The 17379-nt window shown below is 40.6% G+C and overlaps 1 long non-coding RNA gene across 1 annotated transcript; it reads right to left on the minus strand.

Moving 5' to 3' along the window:
• Positions 1-16894: 16894 nt before the first annotated feature.
• On the minus strand, positions 16895-17337 carry LOC144988147 (uncharacterized). Its single transcript, XR_013651968.1, has 2 exons — positions 17130-17337; positions 16895-17048 (listed from the first exon to the last, which is right to left on the minus strand). It is a non-coding gene; the product is annotated as an uncharacterized LOC144988147 (long non-coding RNA).
• Positions 17338-17379: the final 42 nt, after the last annotated feature.

Here is a 17379-nt window from a genome sequence, read left to right on the forward strand (position 1 = left end):
TACATCTTTTTTCTCACCAGAGAACTTTCTTCCACTTTTGAATGTCCCATGTTTGGTGTTCCATTGCAAAGTTTAAATAGGCAGTTCTGATGGCCTTAGAAGATGCTTTTTATTATGAAGCCCACTTTCACAGATGCAGTTTGATCGTTACTTGGCAACAGTCAGCAGCAACGATACTCTCACTTTGGGTTAAAGACAGTCCTGTGTCTTGGCCCACCTTTTTAATTTAGCTTTTAGTTGTTTTTAACTGTTAATTTATTCTATTAGTTTTAGGATAGGCTATTTTATGTATTTATTTTCATTTTATGCATCTTATTCTCTATTTTATGTTTTTATATACATCTTATGTTTTTAATTTTAGCATCTTATCATGATTTTAGCCCCAGTGTTTCTTGTGGGGATGTTTTCCTCCAGAGTTTGCTGGCTTGGTCGGCGGTTGTTGCTGCAGTTCTTGCCCTTGCTGGGGCAGCTGGAGTCTAACTTTTCAGCTTCACGGCTGTGAAATGGAATCCAGTGTTGTCCCAGTCTGGGTGGGCACTGTGGCGATGCTCCAATGGCCGGGCTGGCTCCTGGTATGAAAGGATTCCCAAATACTTTTTCTTCACAGCAGAGCCAAGCCATACTTGTTTGTTTGTTTGCTTATTTATATATTTAAGTTACATAGTCATTCTTTGTACGTGGGGGCCATGGGTCATATGTTGTAACGGAGGGGAGTGGGAAGGGTGAAGGGTGGGTTGGGTTTTTACTGTAATATTGTGTGTTTTCTGTTTTTAATGTTAAAGCGCTTCGAGCTGCGCAAAATGCATGAGAAGCGCTATTTTAGGAATAATGTTTGATTTGATTTGATTTGATTTGGCGGACAGCCATTGGAATCCGCCGGCTCAGTGCTGGTGGCATTTCTTCGGGTCTACCACTTGACTTTTTCCTCCATAACCCTCAGGATCGCTTTTCAAAAGTACCTTTTTACTGCGTTCAACCTCAGCAGCGATGGCATGTTGTGAGAGGAATTGCTAATGCAGCTCAACAATCCAACCACGCTCAAAGAAATTGAGCTTTTATTTTGCTTTTGCAATCAGGACATCTTGATAGGATGAGTTCTTATTAGAAAATACAATTGAATGCAAAAGTTTGGCACAAAACCTTAAACTTTTGATCAGCTAGTGAAGAGTCCTAAATTGGCAAGGCAAGGCGAGTTTATTTGTACAGCACAATTCGCACAGAAAGTAATTCAAGGTGCTTCACAAAACAAGAAAATGCATTAAAACCACAATACATAACACACAAACATTATCATTATAAAATTTACTTTTAAAGAAAGGACAGAGACAATTAAATAAAGAAAAAGGTGTTTTTTTTTGTTAAACCCTTTAGTTACATACACGGCTAAACATGGATTTTTTGAGTCTAGATTTGAACCTTAACACAGTAGAGGCCTGTCTCACAATCTCAGGGACGCTGTTCCAGCTTATAGCTGTATAAGATTAAAACGCTGATTCCCCTTGTTTAGGTCTGACTCTGGGCACCTGCAGGAGGCCGGTCCCTGAGGTTCTCAGAGTCTGAGATGGTTCATATGGCACTAACATGTCAGAGATGTACTTTGGTGCAAGGCCATGGAGAGACTTGTAAACAAGCAGAGCTGCTTTAGTGTCTATTCTTTAAGCTACAGGAAGCCAGTGCAGAGACCTGAGTACAGGACTGATGTGATGGTACTTCCTGGTTCTAGTCAGGATTTGAGCAGCAGCATTCTGGATCTACTGAAGCTGTTTTACAGCTCGTTTGGGGAGGCCAGTGAGCAGGCCGTTACAGTAATCTAACCCACTGGAGACACTACTGTTAGTATATTTAACAAATTTGCAGCTAAAAATATTTGTTCTTGCTCCTCCTTTCTTCATTTTGGATTTTGAAGCTCTATTTAGAACCTTGTTAAAGGCCAGCGATAGATAAAACTTTTGCTTTTTTTCACTGGTTTTAAGATTTTCTCAGGAGTGTATAAGTGACAGAAATGAGATTTCTCCAGAGGGGCTGGGGTCTTCTTGGAAACAAGAGGAGCAGCTGAACAGCTGACTGTATGGCTCATTGAAGATGGTTATGGACAGAAGAAAAGGAGATGTGTCTCTTTAGCTCAGACTCCAAGAACCAGCATGAAACCAGGACAGTAGTTGAGTCCAGACGTTGGTTTTTCCTGATCCCCACAGCAGATACCCTCATGGGCCCAGAGGAGGAGCTGTCATGAGGCAGGCATCTCAGGGGTACCACCAACTGTGGTTTTCCTGTGCTTGAAGGTTTTTATTTGAGCCTGTAGATTCCCCCAAATTGAACAGAAGTGAGTGACAAGACGTGCCGAATCCTCCCTGAAGGCAGCATCTATCAATCAGCTTCTGCCTTTTTGTAAGGAAGGGAAACAAAAAAGGAGGCAGAGAAGACTGGCCTTGGTCCTTCAACACCTTTTTCTGTCCTAATGTCAGTCACTCCTAGGATGAACTCTTTTCCTTGTTCCTCCGGAAAGCAGAAGACTGGAGGACTTCCCCTCTTTTTTATCTTGGCAGGTGTCAAACATCTTACTGACGCAGGAATTCATTAAATCTAAATCTCATAGCACAAAGATATGTGTGATGGAGGGACAGATGAAGGACAAGAGAAATAAAGACAGGATCCAAAAAAGAGGAAATTCAAGGAAAAGGAAAAAGATGAATAAAGAACCTGTCAGATGAGAAGACTGGAGACAGAAGGGGATCCGGCTTTTACAGCTTTTTCTCAGAGAGAATGAAGAAAACAAAAGAAACTGATCCATCAACATTGAAATGTTTTCACTGGCCATAATCAGAAACCAGGTAAACTTTCACATCTACAAAACTTGAGCTCAATCAGTGGAAAGCAGCTCTGGACCAAACCTGCCAGAACCTACAGGTCCAGTCACATGCTATTTGCATGTGTTCATGACAGCTCAGACAAAAAAAGAGTTTGACAATGATATTCAAACACGGAGGATTAGAGTTGTGAACCACGGTGGTGGAGTGTTCATGATGAGGGCCTGTTCTGGATCTACAAAAGCTCAAACTGGGTCGTGAACAAAATTTCTGAACTCAAGAGCTGCTCTGCAACAGAACACAACTATGAACCAAAACACTGCAATTATCTAACTAGATGAGTCTTCGTTTATTTGACTGAAGAAAGCGTGGAGAGCGTGTGACCTCATGATCTTCATGGACCTGTATTTCTTTCCAGCTTCACCATGAAGGGCTCAGCCCCAGAGAAGTGAGCTAGCAGCATCTGCATCCATTCATCCTCCAGAGATATTTCTTTAGAATCCAAACACTGTCTACCTTCACTTCTTCATGATCTGACAAGAAGCTTTCTGTTCTGACCGTTTAACCAGACATAACCAACTGTTCTGAGATGGCCCCACCTCTCAGGGCTGTCATGGAGGGCTGGGGTCATTCAGGGAGACCAGGAGCTTTTCCTTTGGGGTCGTTGCTCATTCATTCTGATCCTGCTCTTCTGCGTTTGGCTCTTTCAAGGTCCGGTGGAGGACAGGAATGAAACTTCCCAGCAGACAGACAAAGAGGAGCTGGAATCTGCCAAATCAGCCTCTCCACACCCAATCAGGACACGAGACCGATGGGGGGAGAGCAGACAGGAATTTGCTCAAAATAAATTAATTATAGATATTTGACTTTTTTTCAAAAGCCGACCTATTTTTCGGAGGTCTTCATGAAAGATCTGGGACATGTTGTGGTGAAAATACCACAGGAAGGAGCAGAACAATAGCTGTCTGTTGAGCAGGAACAATCAACAGCAACAGGTCCAACTAAAGAGACAGGAAATGCTGCTCTGTCAGGGAAGGATCCGGAAAATAACATGAGCCAGGACCGTACACAAAAATAACCTCTAAAGACACAGCAAATAACAAAACAAACATTCATTAAGACATAAATGCAGTAAAATTGATTGGTGACTAAAAAAGGTCCAACCGGGTACTGGCAAAGTGTAACTGATTGATACAGTGGCCGGTGACTGGAGATTTACATCATTTTACAATTTCAAACAACACATCGCTTGCTAAACTGTACATGACATTTGGTTTGACTGAGACTTTGGTTCCAAATCAGAGACTGTGGCACATTCTTACATTCAAATTTTATGCTTTTAAAAAAGGAATGCTGAATGTGACTAAGTCATGTTCAGGATTGTCCAGATTGACCTACGTCTTCGCCTCCCAGACAGACAGGACGGGTGAAATGAGAGGAGAAACTTTTTCACAAATGAGAAATGTGTTCAGCCTGTTTTCATCACAAATGAACGTCCTTGGGAGAATTTCAGGCAGACAACTCAAGCAGTGAGTTTACTTGTTTACTCCTCCCTGCGGGCGGTTCAGCCCAATTAACTCACCTGTTCAGGGTCCTACTTAAGAACCAGGTGTGCGGCCCACGCCCTCTTCATCCATTTCCCCGAGCACTGCGTCAGTCGCCCCGCCTTCCTCCCAGGCTTCCACCTGTGAGCTCCATTAGGGGTAGTTTATGGAGATCTTTGTTTTATGTATCTGAACGGAGCCTTATGCCAAACTAAAAGAAAATATGGAAATAAATCATTCTCTCCCGCATGAGTTGTCTGACTGAAATGACATTTTGCTTTTTATTTTTAACTGGTCTTAAGATTTTCTCAGGAGTGTATAAGTGACAGAAATGAGATTTCTCCAGAGGGGCTGGGGTCTTCATGGAAACAAGAGGAGCAGCTGGACAGCTGACTGGATGGCTAATTGAAGATGGTTATGGACAGAAGAAAAGGAGATGTGTCTCTTTAGCTCAGACTCTAAGAACCAGCATGAAACCAGGTCTGTTGAGTCAAGACGTTGGTTTTTCCTCATCCCCACAGCAGATACCCTTTTCTGTAAATGAAATGTTGAGTCCATCAGGGCGCACTCACATTCTCTCCTTCTTCCTCCTTACTGCAGCAATGAGAGTTAAACATGACCTTACCTAGATGTGTTTCATCAAATGTGACCTTAATATGCCTCAACTTACAGAGGGTTTTGTTTTTTAACAAATGCAACATTACCAACTGTGATGTAAACTAAAGGGTCCTTACAGAACTCAATTACTTTAAAAGTGATCTCACCCACCAAGATTCATCAAATGAAACCCCACCAAACGTGATTGTTCTTCACCAAGAGCAATGCCATTCTATATGATGCCTGATGTTTTGGAGTTTTGTCTTACTGCTGCAGTCAGCTTTGCAGCAGGCGGGACTGGAGATGGAAGTGAGGTTTTCTCAAACGAATGAACTGACATGAACCTCATGGAGTGTCAGGACCTCACTGTCTCCTCTCTAGACAGAAATACGGCATTAATATCTTCAGACATTCTGAGCCGAAGGTTTGAATTTTTCAGACACTTAGCCTAACTTTTACCCCAGATTTTAAATCAGCCAGAGAGTGATCCAGCAGAACGCCGTCATTTACCTGAACTTCTCCTGTTCCCATGGCAACCAGCAAGCACCATGTGTTTGGACACGATGAAGACCCACTGAAACATTTTTAATGTGCACGTGTTCAGAAATGTGCCCAAGTGCTTTTTATTTTATTTTTTACTTAAGTTAAATATAATTTAACCCTTGATCCAGGTTTATTGTGACCGAAAGTAAGACAAGTCTCCATCTTTGCTCCACAACTGCAACAGTTCTTAAAGCTTAAGTGACCAATAAGAACAATCTACGTAAATCACACAGAAAAGCACAGGACGGGAAAAATGCTCTAAATCACAGTGCAAAAGATTCGTTTTTAGCAAAATAAAAAGCAGTTTAAGAAATGTTAAAGACTTGAGTTTTTGTACGAAACAACTATGAGCTTTTTCAAACAGCATTTTTTTCTCTGCTTTGAGTCACAACAATTTGAATAAAAGAATACCCTGGAATGCAATTTTAAGCTTTATTTTCTTTATAAATGTCCTCAATCATCAGGAAAAAGATATAAGAACATGTTAAAAACACCCAAAACACGCGAGTCTTTAAAGAACTATAACAAGAATATGATCCCATCATGAGTTCTTTCACTGTCTCATTGTTTTCTAACAAAACTCTTCTCCAAAGCTATCAGCATGTGGACAGTAACATCTCCACTTATTTTAAACAACTCTAATTCAAGTGAAGAACTTCTCAATTTAATGTTTTTTTGTTATTCTGGTCAAGAATGAAATTCAATCCTTTATTTGAACACTAATCTTTCTTGTTTTAATGTTTCAAACTCTGTACATGGACATTTAGTATTTTAACATATTCTATCTGTTGGTCTTTAGTTTTTGGATCAGAATTGTGTTTTTTGTTCTGAGTCTTCTTCTGTGTTGTGTGAAACTTACAAATCTCTGCTGAAGATCTATTATAGAGAAGAACATAAAATCCAAAGGTCAGTTCATAAACCTTAATAAATAAATAACAATACTTAATAAAATCTCTTCTGTTGTGATACTGCCCAAATTGCTACCATGTGAGAAAACACATTTTTGTTAAACAAATATACTTTGATATGCAACACATTTCTAAAAAGAAATCATACAAATATTATTTATTAGAAAACAATTAGGAAAGACGGAAATTTCTATTTATAGCAAGCAACGAAATTTAAAAAATAAAATAAGTGTGTTTCCACAAATGAAAAATGATAAATATATTAATCATCGCACCAAAACATAAATGGTTGAGTGTGGAAAAATCCAGCATGTTTTTTTAGGGGTTTTAATATATTTAAGTTTATTATCTTGATTAAACATTTGTCTTTAAAAAAGACTGTTTTTTCTGATGTTTCTCTCAATTTCCATTTGAAAAAGTACAGTTTTTAATCTTAATGATGCAGTTCTCTGCAAAAATTATTTAGACAAGAGTTAAAAAAAGGCTGTAAGCAAAGAATACTGTTGAAGAAAGAATACTTTCAGAGATGGAAATGTTAATCATTTATTTTCATCAAACTGTGAATAAACAAGAGAAATGGTCTTGGGCCTTCTTATTTAAATGATATTATTTCAAAGTATGAGCCCTCGTGGACCCTGAGGTCCTCCGGCACTGGCCTCCTAGTTGTTCCTAAGGTGAGGACTAAAACTGATCGTTCTCCCATTATGGTCCTCGCCTGTGGAACAGCCTGCCGGAGAACCTCAGAGCCGCAGAGTCTAGAGGTTTTTAAGAAGAGGCTCAAGACCCACCTTTATAGTCTGGCTTTTACATGACTTTGGTAATTGCTTATGTGTTTTATTATTTATTAATTTATGTATTTTATTTTATTTCATTTTTTAAGGACTATTATTGTTATCTTTATGTTTTTAATATCCTACTCTTTTTATTGTTATTTTACTCATGATATTTAAGGTTATGTTTTAATCATCTTACGTATCTTGTTTTTTTATTACTAATATTGCTATTTTACTTTTGTTGTTGTTATTTCATTAGAATTTTATTCTGATGTTTTTTACAGTGTTTCCCTCTTGGGGATCCATAGATCTGGGGCCCACCGGCTTCACCTGTAGGGGGTGCTGTTGCTGCGGTGCCCGTTCTCATTGGGCTGGGTGGGGTCCCGCTCTGTGGTCTAATAGCTGTGGGCCCTAGGCTGCTCTGTGTTGGGTGGGGACTGTGGTAATGACCCCCACGGTCGGGCGGAGCCCTGGAATGAATGGATCCGCATGATATCGTTTCCTCACAGCAGTACCAAGCCAGACCTTGTTTAAGCTGCAGTTCTATGTGTGTTCAGGGTTCTACTGGGGAAACGGGGTGGGCAGAGGGAGGAATCTGGTGAGGGAGGGGTCGCATCTGTGTGTGATTGTCCTGTGTTTTCTGTTTTTAAGAATTTTCATTTTTTATGATTATTTTACCTGCTTTTATGTTCAGCGGTTTGTGTGTGTGTGTGTGTTTTTTTTAATGAAATGAAAGGTGCTATACAAATCAATAAAGTCTGAAGTTTGAAATCTGAATGATTGTTTGCCTTCAAACAGTATAGTCTCATAAAACACTGTTTGTCTCAGGTATTTCCATCCTCACCTTTTTTCAAAGGACCAATGACTATCAGCTTGGAAACTGGCTCACGCTCTACATTCAGTAAATTAGCATTAAACTTCATTGCCCAATGTGGTAAAATAAAAACTAAAATGGCACCAAAAAAATGGCTTTCAAAGTTGTGGCACCAAAGTAGAGATGTTAAGTTGTTATTGTTCATTCATCAAGTTCAGATGTCGTTTCTTTATTTGTGTTGGCTAACAACCACAAAACTTGATCCTCGGTCGTCTTTGCAGTGTCAAAGCCTTCTCCAGAACTGATGTTTATGCTGGAGGATTGCTGCTGGCTTTGCTCTGTCATCACAGCTCCAAAGACTTCTAAATTTATGGACTGAAGTATAAGACAAGACAAAAAAAAAATCTCTTAAGAACTGAACCACAACAGAACTGAATCCAAAACAAACAGAACAGGGATTGTGGCACAAACCAAAGGTGACGACAATTAGAGGATGCCATAGAAAAACAGGGCAGCAGCACAATGATTCATGCAATTACATCTCAACAACTGGAATCTCTTGAAAGCCTTTAATGTTGGAAACTCATGGTCTCAGAATCCAATCAGCTATTTGACTGAGCCTCAGCCTTCACACTGATTCTTAGTCTAGGTCAGTAGGCTCTGCATTCTAAAAGAATACTGCTGATCTACACCCTTCAAAAGGAGGGCAAGTCATCAAAAGCCACTGCTTAACAAGCTGGTTGTTCACAGAGACCTGTATCCACGCAGATAAATTAATGGAAGGAAAACATTTGGTGGAAAAAGATTCACCAGCAACGATGATAAGTGCAGTTTGAGAGGACTGTCAAGTCAAATCAAATTAAATATTTGGAGCAGGATCAAAATAAGTGGACTGAGGCAGCCATCGTGTCAAGCATCTAGAGCCCCCACACACGGAGGATTCGAGACATGGGTTACAAATGCCATATTCCTCATGTGAAGCCACTCTTGAACCACATACAGTACAGACCAAAAGCTTGGACACACCTTCCCATTCATTTAAATGAGAAGGTGTTTCCAAACTTTTGGTCTGTACTGTAGGTCAGAACAGTCCAACCTGGGTTTTGGAAATAACTGAAGTGTTTCTGAATGAGCCAAAGTCCTCTTCATAGATAAGGCTGCATCTGGATCGCTTCCCTACCCTTTCGGCTTCTCCCTAACCCAAGCACAGGTAAAGGGAAGAAATGGTGTCTTCAAGTTTGGACGCTACTACCAATTGATGACATCATCAATAGTCGCTGGTTATTTATGTTACTGCATAGCTGCCAGTGCCCAGAAAATAACATTGGTTTTATCATTTTAAAAAGTCATGCAAAAACCTAAATGTAAACAGAATTTGGAGAAGTTGTGATTGGAAATGATTTGGAGTTGAAATATATTTCAAAAAACATAATAATACTAAAAAATCCCACACAATGCCCCCACTTCCCTCAAATCCAACATAAAGAAACACAAAATGACCCCAGAATAGAACTTGTAATATACATATTTAACAATCAGCTTGATGTTGGTTTGAGGAAACCAAGAGCAGCAGCAACTACCCCACTCATGATCACGAGGGACGTCACGGCAGGATCCCCGATTAAAGCTAGCCAGACCCAGGAGATCCCACTGCAACCCTGTGTTTCAGGAGAAGGGTTTGTCACCCCATAAGGAAAACAGAGGAGTTTGAACAAAATGTAACAAGAGTAAAGTGCATCAAAGTAAAAACATAGATTATTTTAAATAAATACATAAAAAATAAACAATTAAGACTCACTAGAAGTATACTGTAGTCACAAAAAACAAATGACCATGAATAAAAACATAAATAAAGAGATAAAATAGTTTACATTTCAAGTAAATATATTTCTACATTTCAGCTTAAAGCAGTCCTGAGCCTTCTTTTACAAACAGTGGGCCTGAGGTTTTCTGGGAGGTTGTTCCACTGGTGAGGACCGTGATGACTGAATGAGGCTTCTCTGTAAGTGCTGGTTCTAACTTTGGGAATTACTAAAAGGCCAGCCCCTGAGGACTGCAAGGGCTCCTACTGTAAACTCATATCAGATAGAAATGACTGCCCGAGACCATAAAAAAAATCGGGCCACAGCCGGGCGGCCGCAGGGTGGTGACAGGGTGGATGGTGGATTTTGGAGATCTTGGAGGCTCTCCTATCAGATAATTATTGTGCTGCTGCCCTCCTGCCACCTGCCTGCCGCTGGACTGCCACCACAGAACCTCCAAATGTGTCTGAGCGGCCACTGACCTTGGTCAAACAAGTCGTCAGGTTGATGTTTAATTTGAACTTTTTCTTTAAACCTCGGCAGCTGCCATGCAGTGTGTAAAAAGTGCTATTGCCTCCTCCCGATAACAAAGCCACCACATGGCTATCTGCAGAATTGGCTGAAAAACTTACATTTAGTGGTGACATTTGAGTCTTTAAAAATTATTCTGAATTGTAGAGGGAACCAATGCCGGGATTTAAAAATGAGTGTAATGAGTTCCTTGCTCAGCACTTGAGCTAGTGAGTGTTTGTGTTTTCTGAAATCCACTCTCAGTGGCAACATGTACCAGGAAGTCCCAGAGCATGTTGTCCTCTGATGACAAATCTGCTGGTTTTAGCTTCCAGCAGGACTTGCCATTTGCCCACAGTGACATAGGTTTGAATGAACCTTTGTTGCGGTTTGGTGAACATTTGATGCATTTCTGTGAGTCTTTTAAAGTTAATTTGTTGATAAATGTTTGTTGTCCGTATAAATATTGATGCTGTCATTTTGAGTCTCAGTCATTCATCCGTCTCACCTGGTTTCTGATGCTTGCATAGCTGGGGAGTGATGCTGTCTTTCAGGCAAAAGCTAAGCATTAACTGCTGACTAATCATTCCTGCAAGCCGGTTCAGGTGCTGGCAGGGATTGCCAGCTCTTCATGGACAGCTTCTTTCATGGTCATTCAACATTAACTGGGAAAAGTCCCTAAGAGGGATGATGTCATCTTTTCACCTCAGTTGGGACTTTCTGGATGACTATCTGAATCTACGGTTTTAAAGTCTGTTCTTTAACGTGTTAATATTTTACAGCTTTTGTCTAGCCAACTTTAACAAATATTAGATCCACTCTAAGTTAAACAAGATTAGTATAAAAACCTGAAATCCTATCCCTAAACAAGAAAAGGAGGCTTTTACGAACCTTAATGTTGATAATTTTCTGGAAAAAAAGGACTAATTCAATAGTTTTTCACTCATCCAGAAGAAAGGGTTTTTGTTGCAATTCAAACCTTTGGTCCATACCATTTGTGATTGTTCTTCCATTCTTCTTTCTCCCTGACCAGTCCTCACATGGCTCATGATGATCCAGACTTGAATGCAGATGTTTCATCCCAAAAAGCCAAGTCTGTTTTACAGTGGAGGAAATAAGTATTTGATCCCCTAGTAACCATTTAGAGTTCTGGTTCACACAGACACAGACTCTCCTAATCAGTCTGTCACCTGAATGGAATTTTGAACCAATCACCTGTAGAAAAGACACCTGTCCACAGAATCAGTCGATCAGTCAGACTCCAAACTCTCCAACATGGAAAGACTAGAGAGCTCTCAGAGGACTGAAGGGAGAAGATTGTAGACCTGCACAGACTGGACTGGACTATTAAACCAACAGCAATTAAAGTCACAACTGTTGCTGCAACATGACCATCAATCCACCTTAAGGTCCAAATCAGATCTGACCCGCTGGGGTTTCCATGATCATGAGAACAGAGAGAAATCGTCCTAAAACAACACGGCAGTAGTTAGTTGACGATCTCAAAGCAGCTGAAACCATAGTTTTCAAATAAACCATTGGGAATACTTTAAACCATAGTGGTTTAACATCTTGCAGTGCTCACATAGCCCCCCTGTTTAAGAAGACACGTGCAGAACCACCTGAAGTTTGTCAATGAACACCTTCATGATTTAGAGAATGATTGGGAGAATTTGCTGTGGTTAGATGAGACCAAAACTGAGGTCTTTATCATCAACTCAACCCGTGGTGTTTGAAGAGAAATGCTGCCTATGACCTCAAAAACACCATCCTCACTGTCAAGCATGGAGGTGGAAATATTATGCTTTGGGGTTTTTTTTCTGCATATGGCTACTTCACTCTGTGGATGGGAGGATGGACTGAGCCATTTACCATCAGATCCTGAGGGAGAATCTCCTTTTACCCACCAGGATGCTTAAAACAGGATAAAACAGGAACAGAAATATGACATGAAACAGGGGTGCTCAAGTGGGTATATTTTTAAAATAAAAATAGATTTAAACAAATCCTCCAGAAAATAATCATCCTCACGTGAAGTATGTCATTTTACATGCAGTACAGCCAATAAAACATCCTCTAATGCGTACATCACTGCAAATGTGTGTTTAACTACACTGAGCGCTCATGCTTTTTGCCGTCTGAGAGCTCCTGTTGGCCTGGCTAGGTGCTGGTTTCCCGGCAGAGGACCAGTCCGGCCAGCAGGAGCGTTTCTTCAATCCCGGGCCGGCCAGCATGCCTCCTTGATCGGAAGGGAGCTCCCGCTCAAGGGATCTGAGCCCACTCAGGCAGCAGTGTCCTGAGATCACACGCTTCTGAAGCGCTGCCCACATACCAAAGGCCGCCGTTCACTCAGCCGTGTTTAAGACAGCTGCGACAGCCGATTGTCGCTGCTTTCGGTTTTCATAATGAAACACCTTTTCTGTTCTAATTGTGTGTTATTACAAGAACAACATTAATACACATGACAAAGCTATCTCCTCACAAAGATTTGTGTACTGAGTAGTTTTTGAGTTATTAGTGCATAAACATAGTACTTTTGAGTGAAGATATATTAGAAGTTATCAACTCTAAAATGAATAAAGTGACTTTGGTACATAATTCCAGGCCATGACTAGTGTTGTTCTACATGTCCTGAACAGTCATCTCACAGAGATTTGTTTACTTTTACTGTGTAGTTTTTGAATTATTAGTACATAAACATAGCCTTTTAGACTGAAAATACGGGTAGTTCTTTTGAGGTTTGTCATCTCAAAGTAGCTTGCATGTCCAAAAAGTGAAGGCACCCCTGACATGAAACATACAAACAAGACAACCAATGAATGATGCATAAGAAGAAGCCTATGAAGGTCATGAAGTAGTCCAGCCAGTCTCTGGACCTCAATCCTATAGAAAACCTATGGAGAACTGAAGCTCAGTTACTAAGTGACAGCCACCGAATTTGAATTTGTCATCTGTAAAGAACAGTGGACCCGAATTCCTCCTAATATGTGCAGAAATCTGCTCATCAAATACTAGAAATGTCTGACCTCTGAGCTGCTAATAAGGGTTCTGCCACAAAGAACTAAGTCTTTCCAGAAAAAGAATTCAAATACTTAATTTCCTCAATGAAATGCAAATAAATGTTAAGAAATTCTTTAAAGTGAATTTCTTGATTTTCAGCATTACCATCATTTAATTATTTATAAAGCACCTTCCACCACCAGCCAAGGAGGCCCAAATTGCTGCACAGAGAGCAAAACATACAAGAATTAAAAGCATAAAACCAAATTAAGCATTGTAGAGACCTAAATAGAATAAAATAAAAAGCATAAAAGCAAATCAAAACATTGTAAAGACAAAAATAGAAAAGAATAAAAAGCATAAAACCAATTTAAAAAAGATTACAAACAGGTCTAGGCTGATGCAATTCTATTTAAAACTCTCCAAGAGCGTGACCTCTCTAATTGCCAGTGGGCAACAGATTCCACAGTTTAGGAGCCAACACAGCAAATGCACGTTGCCTCCTGAAATTTATGTTTTGTTCTGGAAACCATTAACACAAGCTGGTTGGTGGATCGTAAGAACTTAAGGGGGGAATATCTTAAAAGCAGACTGGAGAGGTACGAAGGTGCTGTACCTGCCAGGGACTTAAAATTAGGGACCAGAATTTTAATAAAAACCAAATATTGCACTGGAAGCCAGTTCAAAGAGGCCAAGATGGGTGTTATGTTATCCCCACAAATAAATCTGGCTGCTGCATTTTGGACCAGCTGCAGTCTGGCTATGGATGCCTTGGGTAAGCCAGCATACAAATAACTGCAATAATTTATTCTGGACAAAACAAAGGCATGGATAAAAATTTCAAGGTTCGTTTTTGATGTAAAAGACTTGATCCTACCCAGACGTTGCATCTGAAAAAAGCAGGACCTGGTCACAGTGTTTATATGGAGGTCGAGCTTTAGAGCTGCATCATGTTTCACACCCAGGTTCGTGACCACAGACTGATCGAAAGGGGCAAGAGAGAGGAGATCAAGACCATGATCTTTTCTACCACTATAGGGGTAAACACAATTACCTCAGTTTTGCTTTCATTTAGGTCAAGAAAGTTAGCTAAAATCGACAACCTAACTTCAGCAAGGCAGTCAACTATTGTGGTAATTATGCAGATTATTCATAAATCCCTTTTGCTGCTAAATAGCAACTTAAAGTGTTTTATATAATGAAATAAATAATGGGAAAAAATAGTAGTTAAAAAAAGCAATTGTAATAAAACAAAAAAAGGAAACAACACACAAACACATCCCACAAAAACAATCACTGCATAACATCAAATAAAGACATGTGGACATGTAAAGACTACCTAAAAGATAAAAAGATGTGTTTTTTTCTTAAAAACCTCCACAGTGGATGACGCATTCACAACCTCAGGCAGACTATTCCGCTGAAATTTGGCCTCTCCGTGGGTTTCTATTCTGACCTTTGGGATCACTAACAGGCCAGCACCTGAGAACCTAAGAGCTCTAGGAGGGACACAACTACAGGATAATCTGATAAAAATGGAGGTCTACGTCCATTTCAAACTTCACAAACTAAAAATAGAACCTTGTATTCCATAACCTAAGCTGACTGGGAGCCAGTGCAAAGATTTTTAAATTGGAATAATGCGCTCCTTCTTTCTGGTCCTGGTTAAAAGGCGTTCAGCTGAGTTTTGAACTTGAAAGGAATCTACCAAATAGTATGACAGACTGTCAACTTCCTTTTAAGTGGAAAAACCAACAAAATCAGCAAAAGGATCAAATAGTTATGTCTTCCACTTCAGTCTTGCAGGGATTGTTGTTTGCAGTTTGGTTTATGTTGTTGTTGTACACCAAGCTGCTTTGATTGATTGACATGAGTCACAGGTGGTTCCTCACCTGACATCAAACCTTTGGTACCTGACGTGGTGCAGCGTGACACTAGAACTCAGATGTCCTCTGCAGGCCGCCTTCAGCCGGGTTGTTTTAATGGTGTCCATGTCTGAGTTCAGCCTGCAGTTAGGCATTGTTGGGGGGGTCTGTGGTCAGACTGAAACAAATGTTGTGTTGTTCTTTTATTTAAACAGTTTTTCTTTGTGTGTTGAAATGATGGTTTTCATTAGTGTGATGCCCATGATGAAGCAGCAATGCTCTTCATCTAGTCTGTTTGACTCTCGCAATGATGTGCTGACTCGTCAAGAGTGTGTGTGGGTGTGTGTGTGTGTCATCAAAGCTTTGCTCAGATGTTTGATCTCTGCTGAGGCATTACAGAAAGTGAATGCAACAACACCTTGTTGTGGTTAAAACCTTGTGTTGAGTCCAGGTGTGTGTGTGGGTGTGTGTGTGTGAGCCCTCATGGCCTGGTGTGTACACTCACAGACATGTGTTAAACTGTGATCAAAGTCATGGTGGTGGAAAGTTTCCGTTCAGTTGCTCCTGTTCCTGATTTGACAGAAATAAATTGAAATATCAAAAACTGAAGTCAGACTATTCTGGGATGTTTGTTTAAAGTGGTTGACGTCAGTTTGTGGTTGTGTTTGTTGTGTTGCTGGTTTTGGAATTTTGTCTTCCTTTCATTTCAGCTGGTTTCTTTGTGTCTTTCTGGCTTGTTGGTTGATGTTTCCTGTCTTTGATGTTTCTGATGTATTCTCAACTGCATTTGTTTCTTTCTCTAAAAATGTTTTCTGTTTAGATTTTTACATTTTTAGTTGGATTACTGTCATGTTTTACAAAGTTTTTACATTTTTACTAATTATTTTTTTAAATAATATTAGTGAAATTTGGTCATGACCGTGTTTTCTCCCTAAAGATAAAGTGACGACAAATTAATTAAAGAAAAGAATAAAGAATAACAGACGCTCAGATGTTTGATGTGGTCCTCAGATTTGTTGGACTACACACATGCATGCACACAACACACGTGCACAGTTTCAGTACAACTGTGATCCATGTTAGCATCTGAGTTCTGTTTGATGTGTGAAAAGTCATCAGAGCTCTGGATGAAAGCATTGACCTTGTTGTGGTCAGAGGGAGGTCTGACACCCACCCACGTACACCCACGCACAAACACGCACACAGCAGATGTTTCATGCTCACCTGCAGCTCAGAACATACTGAGGATCAAAGCACAGGAATGTGAAGGAGTCATAAGGAAACGTGAGGCAGACGCCTCAGGAGAAGCGTCGCCTGCCAAGCCACCTCGTCTATGTTTCAACGACCGCTTTCAAGTGGTAGTGCTGTGGACTTTCAACAAGCTCACTTCTGATTGGTAAGAGTGGTTGCCATAGAAACATTGACTCAGACCGGCTTGGACCAATCACAGCTTACTGACATCCTCTGGTTCCAACATGGTGGCGTCCATATTAGGAAAAAAGGTTGACTGAACTGATTCCATTTGGTTGGAGCCAGAAGTAAGGTATTCTCTATGGGTGATATAGCACTGACTCTGTCCAGTTCTCCTATCCTGTACAGTCAATGGTCTCAATATGTCTAAACCGTCGCTATCTGTAGTCATCTCCAAAATATCTAACTTGATGTCATAGTCGGACAATAGTTCGGAGTGACCCAGATGCTGTAACCCAGAAGGAGATTCGGACAACAAGGTGAGTTTTAAAGTCTTTATATAGAAAGGTGAGTTATGGCTTCTTTCCAAAAGAGGCACGGTAGCTGGCTGGAGGAGAGCAGCAGCAGGATTCCAGAGGTGAGACGGCGTGAAACCAGAGGACAGCGACCAGTCGAGATCCAGAGTAGATATTTCCTGAGGCAAAGACGAGAGGAGCAATAAGTAACAGGAAGCTTGGCAAACAAAACAGGAACATGAGCGAGCCAGACTATGCACCGTGGGAGGAACAACGAACTGGCGTCGAGTGGAGGTCCAGGTGCTCCTTAAGAGGCAATGGCGGTGATGAAGGTAAGTGGTGGCAGCTGGTCGCGTCAGGAACAGAGCAGGCGGGGGAGGGGGAGAGTAGCTGGCAGAGGCACCATGTCACTTGAGCCAGTCCTCTGATGGATTCGTTCATGAATTATCCTCATTACACCTAAAGAGAACCTGAGGAAAAGAAATAATGACTGAAAAATATATCAAACAA

Source organism: Oryzias latipes, chromosome 20, assembly GCF_053564925.1.
Source record: "Oryzias latipes strain Hd-rR chromosome 20, Olatipes_Hd-rR_3.1".
NCBI lineage: Eukaryota > Metazoa > Chordata > Actinopteri > Beloniformes > Adrianichthyidae > Oryzias > Oryzias latipes.